This window comes from Lactuca virosa, chromosome 6, assembly GCF_052849685.1.
Source record: "Lactuca virosa cultivar CGN04683 chromosome 6, Lactuca_virosa_CGN04683_v6, whole genome shotgun sequence".
NCBI classification, from domain to species: Eukaryota; Viridiplantae; Streptophyta; class Magnoliopsida; order Asterales; family Asteraceae; genus Lactuca; species Lactuca virosa.
Window position 1 is genome coordinate 85,660,836 of NC_136431.1, and position 13,939 is coordinate 85,674,774.

Below are 13,939 nucleotides of genomic sequence, written 5' to 3' on the forward strand. Positions count from 1 at the left end.
TCCTGAAGATCTTGCTGCCTACAAGAAACATTACGATGATGCTACCAAAGTGGCATGCATCATGGTGGCAACTATGTCCCCAGAACTGCAGAGGTACTATGAGGACTACTGGCCTTTCGAGATGAACAAGGACCTTATGGAAAAGTACCATAAGCGAGCTCGTCAAGAAAAGTTCGAAGTAGTCAAGTCACTCATGGCTTGCAAGATGAAAGATGGGGAGTCGGTTGTCTCACATGTGCAAAGAATGCAACGCTACATAGAGCGTTTGGTCAAGCTCAATATTCACTTTGATGAGGAATTGGCCATTGACATGGTCTTGAACTCACTTCCTGAATGTTATGGTCAGTTTATTCTAACTTACCATTTGAACAATACTGAGCAGACCTTGGCCCAATTGCACAACTTGTTGCAGACAGCTGAGGCAGGGATGAAGGGTAAAAGTATACCCTCCACACCTACGAGTGCCCCTGTTTTGGCTATTGGACAGGGAAAGGGGAAAAAGAGGAAAGGTCCTCCCAAGCAAAACTGGAAGAGCAAGGCTCAAGCTGGGTCATCTAGTAATGGCCCAAAGGCTAAGCCCAATGGTTCCACTCCCCATGTTTCTGATCCAAAAGAGGCAGTTTGCTTTTACTGCAACCAAAAGGGGCATTGGAAGAGATCTTGCCCACAATATCTGCAAGATATCAAGGATGGAAAAGTGAAGCCATCTTCGGCAGGTATTTACACTATTTCTACTAATAACTCATTATCTTCTCGTTCATGGGTCCTTGATACAGGATGTGGTTTTCATATCTGTTCTGATTTGCAGGGTCTAAAGGAAAGTGAGGAGATAGAGCGAGGAAGGATAAACCTGATCATGGGAAACAGAAAGTCTTCACCAGTAACCAAGATCGGAGTTTATCAGCTTCTGCTTAGTAATGATGTTAGATTAGATTTAATAAATTGTTGCTATTCGTCTGAGATGACGAGAAACATTATTTCATTTCATGCATTGTTCAGACAAGGTTTTACATATTCTTTTAATGATTTGAATGGTTCAATTTCTGTTTATAAGAATGGTGTTTTTATGTTTGAAGCTTTGCCTTGTAATGGTGTGTATGAAACAGTGACTTGTGTTGATAGCTTAGGAAATAGTGTACTTAATATTGACTTGTCTAATAGTGTAGACAAGGCATGCTTGTGGCATTGTCGTCTTGGACACATTAACAAGAAACGCATAGCCCAACTCCAAAAGGATGGAGTGTTGGAATCATTTAACCTAAAGTCAGATGATATGTGTGAATCTTGTCTTTTGGGAAAGATGACAAAATCACCATTCACAGGGTCTTGTGAAAGAGGTGAAGGTCTGTTGGATCTCATACACACAGATGTGTGTGGGCCCTTCAGATCAACTACAAGAGATGCTAATCGATTCTATGTGACTTTCACTGACGATTATAGCAGATATGGATATATCTACTTGATCAAGCATAAGTCAGAAACTTTTGAAAAGTTCAAAGAGTTTAAACATGAAGTCGAAAATCAATTGGGCAGAAAGATAAAGATACTTAGATCCGATAGAGGCGGGGAGTATCTTAGTATCGAGTTCAACGACTATCTGAAAGAATGTGGGATAGTCTCACAATTGACTCCTCCTAGGACACCACAGTTAAATGGTGTAGCTGAGAGGCGCAATCGAACCTTGTTAGACATGGCTCGTTCTATGATGAGTCGGGCTTCGCTTCCTATTCACTTCTGGGGGTATGCCTTAGAGACAGCCGCCCACATCCTCAATCTTGTCCCTACAAAGAAGGTTGCCAAAACACCTCATGAAATGTGGACAGGGAAAGTTCCCTCGTTAGCACATATTAAAGTCTGGGGTTGTGAAGCTTTCGTAAGACGAGAGACTCACGACAAGCTAGCAGCTAGAAGTGAGAAATGTGTTTTCATTGGTTACCCAAAGCAGTCTTTTGGATATTTGTTCTACAGGCCTAGTGAGAACGTGGTCTTTGTAGCACGAAGAGGAGTCTTTCTTGAAAGAGAGCTCATATTCAAAGAGGACAGTGGGAGCACTATTGACCTTGAAGAAATTCAAGAGTCAGCCAATGAAGGAACCTTAGGTGACACATTCATAAGTGACAGAACACTGGTAAACTTAGATGAACCAGTCACTTATAAGGAAGCAATGGCAGGCCCAGAGGCTTCCAAGTGGAAAGAGGCAATGGACAGCGAGATTAAGTCCATGTATGACAACCAAGTTTGGAATTTGGTTGATAGTGCACCAGGTCGCAAGACAGTTGGGTGCAAATGGATCTTCAAGAAGAAGACAGACATGGATGGGAATGTGCATACATTCAAGGCTCGACTGGTTGCAAAAGGTTTTACTCAAACCCCAGGGGTTGACTATGATGAGACTTTTTCGCCAGTGGCTAAGATTAAATCTATTAGGATATTGCTCGCCATAGCTGCCTTTCATGATTATGAAATCTGGCAGATGGATGTCAAAATTGCTTTCCTTAATGGGAAGTTGGCTGAAGATGTTTACATGAGTCAGCTAGAGGGTTTTATTGATGCAAAGTTTCCCAATAGAGTGTGCAAGCTTGAGAAATCCATTTATGGATTGAAACAAGCATCTCGCAGTTGGAATCTTTGCTTCCATGAGAAAGTCAAAGAGTTTGGTTTCTCTAGAAATGAAGATGAGTTTTGTGTGTATATCAAGGCTAGTGGGAGTATAGTAACTTTTCTGGTGTTATATGTCGATGACATATTACTCATTGGTAACGACGTTCCAACCTTGAAAGAGGTTAAGTCTTGGCTTGGAAAGTGTTTTGCAATGAAAGACCTTGGAGAAGCTGCCTATATTCTTGGGATTAGAATATTGAGAGATAGAAAGAAGAGACTAATTGGACTTAGTCAGAGCACATACTTGGATAAGGTACTAAAGAGGTTTAGTATGGAAAATTCCAAGAAGGGAGAGCTACCTATCCAGAGCAATACCAAATTGAGTAAGACTCAATGCCCGAGTACAGATGTTGAAATAGATGACATGAGTCGTGTACCTTATGCTTCCGCTGTCGGATCGATCATGTACGCTATGACATGTACTCGCCCTGATGTGGCATTTGCTTTGAGCATGGTCAGTCGCTATCAGGGAAACCCAGGTAGAGCTTATTGGATAGCAGTTAAGAATATACTCAAGTACTTGCGAAGGACAAAGGACTGGGTTCTTGTGCTTGGTGGCAGTGATACTTTGAGAGTAGATGGTTACAGTGATGCCAGCTTTCAGACGGATAGAGATAACTTCCGTTCTCAGTCGGGCTGGGTATTTTTACTGAATGGAGGAGCAGTTACTTGGAAGAGTTCCAAGCAAAATACGGTGGCTGATTCTACTTGTGAATCAGAGTACATTGCAGCAAGTGAAGCGTCGAAAGAAGCAGCTTGGTTGAGGAACTTCATCGGGGATCTCGGAGTTGTTCCAACCATCCAGGAGCCTATGGAACTCTTCTGCGATAATGAAGGAGCGGTTGCCTTGACAAAGGAACCGAGAGATCATGGTAAGACCAGACATATCGACAGAAAGTACCATTTCATTAGACATAGAGTTGAAGAAGGCCATCTTATAGTAAAGAGGGTGTCATCTGAAGATAACCCAGCAGATCCCCTCACAAAGGGTCTGAGTAGGGCTAAGCATATTCAGCATGCTCGGAGCATAGGACTGAAAGATGATATTAGTTTTAGTAGTTAGATTAGTTTTTGAAACTTGTAACAAAGTAAATGTAATTGACTTTTGGTGATTAAATAATAAAGTATTATTTATAAGTTTGGCTACTACCTTTTGTCAATTGTTTATTATTGTGTTTCATATTTTGCATGTTTTACTTCCTGAATAATGAGATTATTCAAACTCCACAGTCGCTCGTACTCTTGGAAGTAAGTAGTGAATTAAGACTGTCATGAATTGGATTGCAGATTGTCTAAGGATAGACATGGCAATAGAATTGCTGCAATGTTCATGAGTACTCAGAAATTGAGATTTGAGTATTGGATAAACCCACGCTCAGAGTATTACTTCATGGAATTCATTACGAGTAATACTGAGACGATAATATCTTATAATCTTGAAACGAAGATATATGAGTTGTAATTTACAAGTCGGTTGTGCATTGGTGATACGAAAACGCATCAGTAACTTGGTGTTATAAAACGTATTGTCATGCATAATTTGATGAGTAAAAGATACAAGCATATGAGTCAACGTTTATTCGTTCCTTTTGCCCTAACAGGAAAAGCGATATCTGTGGGCCCCTCGATGATTTGGTGTTGACTTATGTGCTGGGCCCAGCCAGGACTAAATTGATGTGTTCGATTAGAAGTCCTACATCATCACAAATCAGGAATCGGGAAACATAGATTCTGGACAAACAGATTGATTACATTCCATGTCTTTTGTCTGGGGATATCAAGCAGAACGAAGGGTTATATGATCACTTATCTTAGGACACGTAACTGACTGGGTCAGAGTTCGGCAGCAGCTTTTTGGAAGCTACAATTTGCTGGTCAAATTTAGAAGGCATACTAGCAATTATAGTTACAGACTTATCCAAGTGGGAGACTGTTGGATTAGGTGTCTAAGCCCATAACTATAATTGGTATGTACTTGAATTGATAGCAGCACAGTCCTTTTGGGTTGCCCTCAACCTAGCAACTGGACAAGGAAATTATGAAAGGAGAGATATTAATTTATAAGATTAATAAATTAATATAAATGATTTATTAATATGTTAATGGATTAATATATTAATTAGAAATCATTATGTTTAATTAATTGTTAGCCAGAAATTAATCAGAATTAATTTTGGGGTTAAAAGAATTAATTATAAAGTGTAGGGACTAGTTTGCAATTAACTAATAGTTGAGTGGAAGGTTCCAGAACCCCCTTGGAAGGGGGTGGACGAAAACCCTAGGGGAAACCCTAGAGAATTCGTCCAAGGGCTCCAAGATAAGGCCTTGGGTCTTGCTTAGGCCCTAAGCAAAGGATAACTAGGGTTTTTCCCTAAACCCTAGTTCCCTCAACTATTTAAGGAGCCTCCTGGCTCACATTTTGTGTACTGATTCTTTGGAAGAATACCTTGGCCGAAATTGCATACTCCCTCTCCTCTTTCTCTTCTACTTTCCTTCTTGCTAGTTTGGGTGTGATTCCATTAGAGGCATTACACTTGTGGTGCTAAAGCTTCCAAGAAGATCAAGATCAAGATCAAGGGAATATCAATTGTTTGCTATAACAATTGAAAGGTATGTAAACCCTAAACCCTAGTTTGTTAATTTCGAAATTAGCCTCTCTCCTCTAGGGTTCTTGTTTTGCAATTCAAAGTTGTATGTTCAATAGTTAAAACATAGATCCAAAGTAGGTTGCATGTGAACTTAGGAATTGTTTTTCTAGTTTATTTGTTTTACCTAAAACCCATCAAATCTATCTAACTATCTACTCTAGACCCCTAGAAAAATGATAACCTATCCTAAAAAGGTGGTGAGAATCTAACTAAGTAAGGCTCGGACGAGACTCGGGAGTACTAAAGGGTACTCCCTCCAAAACCAAGATGCGAGTCTTCAATATCTTCAATGTCTTCAAAATACCTTACCGGGCTAAACTTTGCTCGCACACATTGGCATGACCAACCACATCCCTCCGCACCTAGACCCAATCAAGCTACCTGCATCTGACCCCCACACAAGCGGTCTCAAAGTGGTCTGTGAGGCTCAAAACGTGTCCCATTTATCCAATACAAGGAATTCCATATCAAGACCCGGGACCAATCTATGATTCAATACTCATGACTCGGCGCTCTGGTACCTGTAGGGATGAGAAGACAAGAGAGAACAAAAATGCATGAACTTAAACTAGAATGCATCTAAAAAGTATGAAAATTAGAAAAGAAAGAAACAAAATATGCAATATTTTTGAAATTTTTATGCAATTTTTTTATGAATGACCTAAATGAGTTACTCTAAATGCAACTATATACAACCTAAATGCAATAAAAATAAAAATATAAGAATACCTCACCCCAAGCTTAAAATTTAGCATTGTCCTCAATGCTTAGGATGAGAGTAAGAAAGGATCATACCGGGATCAAGATGGAGGAAGCCCACGAGGGGGGTAACCGTCGTCGGGCCGAAAATGATACCAAAGATCCTCCATATAGTTGTTGGCGTGGGCTTGCTGCTCCTCGATGCGGCGAATGGCGGCTGTATTCCGATTGCCCTGGAGGCGCAAGGAAGCAAGCTGACTGTAGATATCAAGAGGAAACTCATGTTCGGGATCGGGCTCATTGTGCTGCGGTTGAGAGTGGTACTCATGTTGTGGCTCAAAATGTGCTCCCGAAGGCTGACCATAAAGGGGTGGTGGCAATTGTTGGATCGGGAGGTCATAATGGTCTTCGGTTTCAAATGGACTACCAGCATTGGAATGGTCGACCTGCATTTCATCATCATCGTCTAACTCGTCAGGTAAGAACCAAGTTTCAGGGTCGCTGGTGGAAAAGGCGGAGATGCTAGGGTTAGGTAAGATGTAAACTGGGTCTTTTACATGATTGAGCCAAGAATAATGGTTAGGACGGGTAGGATGAGGTGTCAATAATTCCATCCGGGTGAGAGCGATGTAGTCAAGGAGATAGAGAGGTGGGTCATCCACTGGCACATACTCAGACTCGGGAAATTGAAGGCCCACACCCAAACCAATTAGGGTAATGAGACCTCCAATGCAAATGTCGCTAGTGGTCTTCATGCGAATGCTGTCACATTTATCCAGAAAAAAGGTGGTGAAACCGGGCAAAGACCAACGCCGATGGCTCATGCAATAGAGGAAATAGAGCTCGACTTTGTTGATTTGTCCCGGCTCGTGACGGGCAAAGATGGAAGTTGAGAGGATCCGGTGGGCAATTCTCCAACAAGGATGGATGATGTAAGTATCTTTTTGTCGACTTGGATTGAAGTTTGGAAGACTTGTGATTTGAGTCCAAAACTCTATTTTGGGCGAGCTCTTGAATTGAGTCCATTGATAGCTATAGATGTCGGTGTTGTAGTTATCGTATGTGCCCATGATAGTGTTTAGGGTGTCGTATGTGAGTCGGTGTTGTCGACCCTGGAGTTTAAATGTGAGCACCCCTGCCGTGTCATCCCGTGCATAAGTGGAAAGGAACTCTAGTGTGGGTTGTTTGTATGTGCGCGCGGAAAGAGCGAGGAACTCGTGCCAACCGATGTTGAAGAACAGTTGTTTCAGGCAATCGTCAAGGCCAAGGTACGTCATTGAGTCTTGGTGGTAAAATTTGGTGGCTCGAATTGCACGTTTTTGGAGGTTTGACTTGAATTGTTTGATTTGCGCGCTAGTGAGGACAAGGTTGCCCTCACGATCGGTATTCTCGGTTGATGCTTTTTGTGTGGATCGTGAGGATGAAGCCGCACGGGAAGAACCATGAGAGGCGTGAATGGTTTTGTCCCTTGCCATTGTACCTGTTAATAAACCTAGCAAACACAAAAAAACTTGGCCAAAATTATCCCTCAAACTCGCCTCACACCAATCCAAACAAACTAAATAATAAGAATATAAACCGGGCAAATATTCCAAACTTGCAATTTGGTACAATTCAATGCAATTCGATCAATTCAAAGCAAACTAAGTCCAATTCAAATCAATCTAATGCATAGCACAAGCTAATTGAAATTAGAAGTTGAATGCAATAAAATTAAAGAAATGTACCGAATTCGTGTGTTGAAACCCAAAAAGAAATTCGCTAAAATCGCACCCCAAGCTTGAAGTTGACCCGAAAGATTGAATCTTTTGAATCTCCGATGAGAAACAAAAATTTTGAAATTTTTTGGTCAAAACGAGTGGCGGCGGCCGGCGGCGGCGACAGACGGCGGCCGGCGGCGGAGACAGACGGCGGCCGGCGGTGGAGCTTGGATTCCGGCGACGAGATTGTCCCGAATTAAAAGTAGATCGGTGTGTGGTGGAGTGTTTGGTTAATAATGCCCCAAGAAATTTTGGATTTGACTGAGATTTGGCTTCGGAATTGGGTTTTGAATGATTTTCCGGCTAGGGGATAATGGTGGCTGCGGTTGGCTGTTCTCGGAGTTAAAAGGGTGGGGTTTAGTAGGAATTAGGTGGGGAATGTGGTGGTGGGGGAGCGCCGGCGAAGGGAGCAGCGGGGAGGCGACAGCGGTGAGTTTCGCTTTTCCGGCGACGAGAGTTGGACAAGATCGGGCTGCCGACGGTTGCTGGAAGGAAGCGCTGGCCGGCAGAACTTGCTGGACGGAGGCACTGACCGATGGCGCTGATTGATTGCGGTGGCGACAGACGGGATCGTCGGTGGTGCAGGGGGGTTTCGTTGACGGGAGGCAAAAAGGGGGGGGGGGGGGGGAAGGGGTCTGACGGGTTAAGTGGGGGTATAAGGTTGGGTTAAGGAAGAATGGGTCGGATTTTCGGGTCGGAAGCGGGTGTGGATCGGACTGGAGCGAGCCGGGGGCGGTCTTCCGGGTGGAGTTATAAGGGGGGGGGGGGGTCGCGCAACTTGAAAGCGGAATTTTCTTCTTAGCCGCGCAAACATCTGCGAGGGTGGATTTCGGCCGCGCGCAACTCACAGTTTGCATCCCATGTTGGTGCAATTTGGAACTCGGAACCTGCGCGGCTAGGGGTCGGTCGCGCAGAGGTTGCGCGGGTACCCGCGCAAAAGTCAAATTTTTTTGAATTTTTCAAACTTCACCAAAATCACTGGAAGACTTTTCTATATGCTTATTTTTAGGCCAACTTCAAGTTTAGAAACACCCAAAACTTCAAGCGGAGATTATTTGTTCACATGCATTTATTTAACGTCTTTGCCAAGACATAGCCCCGCCTCCGCCAATTTTTGTAATTCGGGTTTTCCAATGTTACTTTGTCGAATTCTCCCGTGTCGAAGCCTTCATAGAACGGTTTCAAGCGGTGCCCATTCACTTTGAATATTTTATTTGTGTCCAAACTCTTTATTTCAACCGCACCGTGATCAAACACTTTTATAACAATAAAAGGTCTGTGCCATCGAGATCGCAGCTTTCCCGGGAATAGCTTTAAGCGTGAATGATAAAGAAGGACTTTTTGGCCCGGAATAAAATGCTTACGAGTGATGTGTTTGTCGTGAAACGCTTTTCTCTTATCTTTGTAGATGCTTGAATTTTCATAAGACTCGTTCCTCAACTCCTCGATTTCTTGAAGTTGCATTTTTCGGTGCTTTCCACTTTCTTCAAGATTGAAATTGCACTTTTTAACCGCCCAATATGCCTTGTGTTCCAATTCCACCGGTAAATGACAAGACTTTCCATAGACGAGGCGGAATGGAGACATACCAATTGGAGTTTTGTAGGCGGTCCGATACGCCCACAATGCATCTTCTAACTTCAAGCTCCAATCTTTTCGTGTAGTGTTGACCGTCTTCTCGAGAATTTGTTTGACTTCTCGATTTGACACTTCGGCTTGGCCGTTTGTTTGTGGATGATAAGCGGTGGATATCCGGTGTGTGACACCATATCTCTTTGTCATGGCTTCCATCATTTTATTGCAAAAATGAATGCCCCTATCACTCACCAAAGCTCTTGGTACACCATATCTTGCGAAAATGTTGGACTTCAAGAAGTTAATTACCGTTTTAGAATCATCATGCCTTGTTGCCTTTGCTTCCACCCACTTTGAGACGTAATCAACCGCCAAGAGTATATAAGTATATCTAAAAGAAACGGGGAAGGGGCCCATGAAATCGATTCCCCATACATCAAAGATCTCACAAATGAGGATGGGATTTTGAATCATTTCGTTTTTCATGGATATGGCCCATTCTTTGACATCTATCACAACTCTTGCAAAATAGATAAGTATCTCTTGACATTGTTGGCCAATAGAGTCCACATTCGACCACCTTTCGCATGGTTTTGTTTTGACCAAAATGTCCTCCGCATGCATACTCATGGCAAAACTTCAAGATAGACTCGACCTCATTTTGGTGAACACACCTCCGTATGAGTTGATCCGGACAATGCTTCCAAAGATAAGGGTCGTCCCATACGTAGTATTTGGAATCACTCTTTAACTTGGCCTTTTGGTGCTTGCTAAATGCGTGGGGAATTTCTTTCTTAACCAAGTAATTCACAATATCCGCATACCATGGAATAGTGTTTGAAATGTAGAGGAGGTGTTCATCTGGGAATTCATCAAGGATGGGAGAAGAAGATTCACCAATATTCAACCGACTTAAGTGGTCCACAACTAGATTTTCGACACCACTTTTGTCCTTTATCTCAAGATCGAATTCTTGTAAAAGAAGAATCCACCGAATCAACCGTGGTTTGGCATCTTTCTTGGTCATGAGATACTTCAATGTGGCATGGTCGGAGTATACAATCACTTTTGTCCCGAGAAGGTATTGCCGGAATTTCTCCAAGGCGAATACAATGGCTAGAAGTTCCTTCTCGGTGGTTGAGTAATTGGCTTGAGCATTATCCAAGGTTTTGGAGGCATAGTAGATGACATGTGATGCTTTGCCTTCCTTTTGACCTAAGACCGCTCCAATTGCAAAATTGCCTGCATCACACATTATTTCAAAGGGAAGCTCCCAATTTGGAGGTTGGATTATTGGAGCGGAAGTGAGCAAGGCTTTGAGTTTATCAAAGGCTTCTTGACATGCAACATTGAAGTCAAAATCAACATCTTTTTGGAGAAGGAGGCACATTGGACGCGTAATCTTCGAGAAATCTTTGATAAATCTTCTATAGAATCCTGCATGGCCCAAGAAAGATCTTACTTCTCTAACACATGTTGGGTAAGGGAGGGTTTGGATGACATCAATTTTGGCTTTATCAACTTCAATTCCCTTTTTGGAGACAATATGACCCAAGATGATGCCTTGATTGACCATAAAGTGACACTTCTCAAAGTTTAACACCAACTTTTTCTCAATGCATCTTTTCAAAATCTTTTCAAGATTATTCAAGCATTCATCAAACGAATTGCCATACACTGTGAAGTCATCCATGAATACTTCAATGATATTCTCAACATACTCGGAGAAAATGCTCACCATGCATCTTTGGAATGTGGCGAGGGCATTGCATAATCCAAATGGCATCCGCTTATAAGCAAACGTGCCAAAAGGGCATGTGAAGGTTGTCTTGTCTTGATCTTCGGGGGCAACGGGTATTTGATGAAAACCCGAGTATCCATCGAGACAACAATAGTGTGACTTACCCGCCAATCTCTCGAGCATTTGGTCGATGAAAGGAAGAGGAAAGTGATCTTTTCTTGTGCTTGAATTCAACTTTCGATAATCAATGCATACCCTCCATCCATTTTGAACTCGAGTGGGTACCATTATTCCTTTGTTATTCTCAACAACCGTGATTCCCGTTTTCTTGGGAACCACTTGAACGACTAACCCACTTTGAGTCGAAAATCGGGTAAATCATATCCGCATCAAGGAGTTTGATTATCTCTTTCTTGACAACTTCCATCATGGGAGGATTTAATCCTCTTTGAGCTTCCCTCCTAGGCTTACAATCGTCTTCCATGAGTATCTTGTGAGTGCATACATTAGGGCTTATTCCCTTAATGTCCGCTATTGTCCACCCCATGGCCTCTTTATGATCTTTCAAGACTTCAATCAATTGGTTTTCTTCAAAGTCTTTTAATTGAGAAGAGATGATCACCGGTAGAGTTTCATCTTGACCTAGATAAGCATATTTCAAATGGCCAGGTAAGACTTTCAATTCAAGTGTGGGTGAGTGGATTATGGAAGGTGACATCTTGTTTGGAGAATGAGATAAGGCAACTTGAGAAACATCCTTTTTTGTTGAGTTGTTAAGTTCTAAAGTCTTCACAATCTCTTCAACTTTAGAGTCCAATGTATACATGTCCAATGTTTTCTTCAAACTTTCAACATCAAAACTCATGTTGAGCACCATCTTCAAAAGATCCCCATGTGATAACTCGAATAATTCTTGGGTGATTGGTTCAATCACATCAACCCGATATAAAGGAGAAATGTTGCTAGGGTATCTCATGGCTTCAAAGATGTTGAAATGAATGATCTCTCCATCAAATTCCATTGTGATCTTCCCATTATGGACATCAATAATTGTGTGAGCGGTATTCATGAAAGGTCTTCCAAGAAGGATCATAGATGACTTGGAAGGGGTCTTCTCTTCAAGGTCAATGACATAGAAGTCCGCGGGAAATACTAGTTGATTGACTTGAACTAGTACATCCTCTAACACGCCTCTTGGAAATACACTTGACTTGTCCGCTAATTGAATGATGACTCTGGTTTCTTCCAAAGGTCCAACATTAAGAGATTGAAAAACCGAGTAAGGCATTACATTGATTGAGGCTCCAAGATCTAACATGGCACTTTCAACATGTAAGTCACCAATGGTACAAGGAATAGCAAACATGCCCGGATCCTTGCATTTGGGTGGAAGCTTCTTTTGGATAACCGCGGACACATTGGCATTGAATTGGATCTTTTCATTCGCCTTAAACTTCCTCTTATTAGTGCACAAATCCTTAAGAAATTTGGCATAGCGCGGAATTTGCTTTATGGCATCCAATAGTGAAATGTTGATTTGAACTTTGCGGAAAGTCTCAAGAAATTCTTTTTCTTCCTCTTGTTTCTTTGAGGAAGCCAACCGAGATGGGAAAGGTGGTGGTATGACCAATGGCTTGATGTTCTTGTTGGAAGAGTCGGGTTGATCAATGTTTGGAACAATCGGTTCCTTTGGAGGAACTACAACCTTCGGGGGATCAACAATGATAACTTCATCTTCTTCTTCTCTTGAAACTCTTTTGGGGTTGCTTTCTCCAAGGGTTTTCCCACTTCTTAAGGTTATGACACTCACATTGGGATTCTTCTCGGTTTGAGATGGAAGTTTTCCCCTTTGTTCCATCTTGTTGAGAGCGGTGGCCAAGTCTCCAATTTGTGCTTGAATGTTTGAGAAAGTGTTCTTGGTCTCTTGTTGAAATTGGGTTTGGCTTTGAGCAAGAGAAGTGACAAGTTCTTGAAGGCTCATTTGGTGGGTACCACTTGATTGGCCTTGTTGACGAGGTTGTTGGTAATTTGGAGGGAGGTGAGATGTTTGTGGATATGGAGGTTTTTGTGATGGATATTGCGGATGTTGAGGTCTCATCAAAATGTTTGGTGGATTTTGCTTTGGTGGGTATGGATTGTTTGGGTTATTCCTCCAATTTGGGTTGAAATTGTTTTGAAATCCCGTGGGTCTTGGTTGACCTTGATATCCGCACATTGCATTCACATCCTCCGGTTCACTTCCAAGTGTGGGGCATTTATCTGTATAATGCCCCGTCATGGCACAAATACCGCATACCATCAATTGTTGACCACTTCTCACCACCATTTGACTTAGCACATTAGTCAAACTAAAAGCTTTGATTCCAAGTGTTGAGTGTTGCTAACTTCACCAACTACTTGTGGAGAATTTCTCTTCATGTCATTTCTAGTCCCAAAGTTCCTTTGATTTTGAGAAATGGTTCCAAAAAGTGATCTTATCTCTTGAGGTGTCTTGTTGAAGATGTCACCACCACTTGAAGCATCAATCATCCTTTGATCTTTTTCATTCATACCCTCATAAAATTGTTGAAGAAGTAGTTGTTCGGGTATATTGTGTTGAGGACAACTTGTACATAAGTTGTTGAATCGCTCCCAAAAATCATGAAAAGTCTCATTCTCCCCTTGACGAATCCCCAAAATGTCACTTCTTTGGCTTGAAATTCCGGAGGTGGGATAGAACTTGCTATTGAAGGCTTTGAGTAACTCTTCCTATGTATGAATAGATCCCGGTGGTAAGTTGAATAACCACTCTCTAGCTTTATCTTCCAAGGTGAGTGGGAAGGCGGTTAGCTTGAAATCATCCAATGTCACATTTT